Consider the following 997-nt stretch of genomic DNA (forward strand, 5'->3'; position numbering starts at 1 on the left):
TTAAAAAACAGGGGCGGAGAAGAATAAAAAGTTAGATAGGCTCAGATTAAAAAAATTATTTTAAAAAATATAAAAATTTTAATTAATTTTACTAAAATTATAAATATTTACAACGAAAGAATTAGAAAAAACATTTTCTTGTAAGTACCCAACCCCCTCCCCATCACTCCATACATGCTTTGTTTTTGAAAAGTATTTTTTAATATAAAATATTATTTTATTTTTATTTTTTTAAATTAATTTATGATATTAATTTATTAAAATGATTAAAAATATTAATTTAAAATAAAAAGGTTTTTTTTTCATAAAAACAAGTTAAAACTAACTTCCATTGTACATTTCGGATATAAAGCATCTCTTTTTTTTTAACTATATTTTTGTATTGAGTTCGAGCTGTTTTCGTGCATTTTAATTGATCGAAATAATATATACGAACCCCCCTTTTTTATTCATTAGAGTAAAATAGCTGATCTCACTATTCTAAATAAAAAAAAAAGGAACAAAAGGATCTTCTTTTATTCCTCAACTGAAAAGAGATGTTTTGGATTGAATATATATATTCAGACACGTTTGTTTGGCCATTTAGTACACTAATTAATTGTAATTAAAACTCACACTCTTTTTCAATCCAAAATCTTAAAATATTTATTGAATAAAAAGCAAACAGTGTGGATCTATTTACATACTTTGCGCTAAAAAACAAAGTAGTAGTGTGTATTTTAGCTGAATTATTAGAGAGCCAAGAATATTTAATTTTATGCTAAAGTTCTTTGCCTTTTAACAGAAGTAAAATATTACTTTTCTTTTGCTTCTCAAATACAGCCCTCGACCATAATCTTATTAAATTTTTTTTTTTAGAAAAAGGGGTTAAGCTTTAAGCTGTGCGTGGCCCTGCAGAAAGATATTCTCTATTTGCTTCACTCAGCTAGCTAATCAATGGTTGGTACTTGGTACAGTACTTTTTAAGCACGCCAAACGGACTCCCGCATTTTTTTTT

The sequence above is a fragment of the Populus euphratica genome, unplaced genomic scaffold (genome assembly GCF_000495115.2).
Source record: "Populus euphratica unplaced genomic scaffold, PopEup_1.0 scaffold123.1, whole genome shotgun sequence".
Taxonomy (NCBI): Eukaryota; Viridiplantae; Streptophyta; class Magnoliopsida; order Malpighiales; family Salicaceae; genus Populus; species Populus euphratica.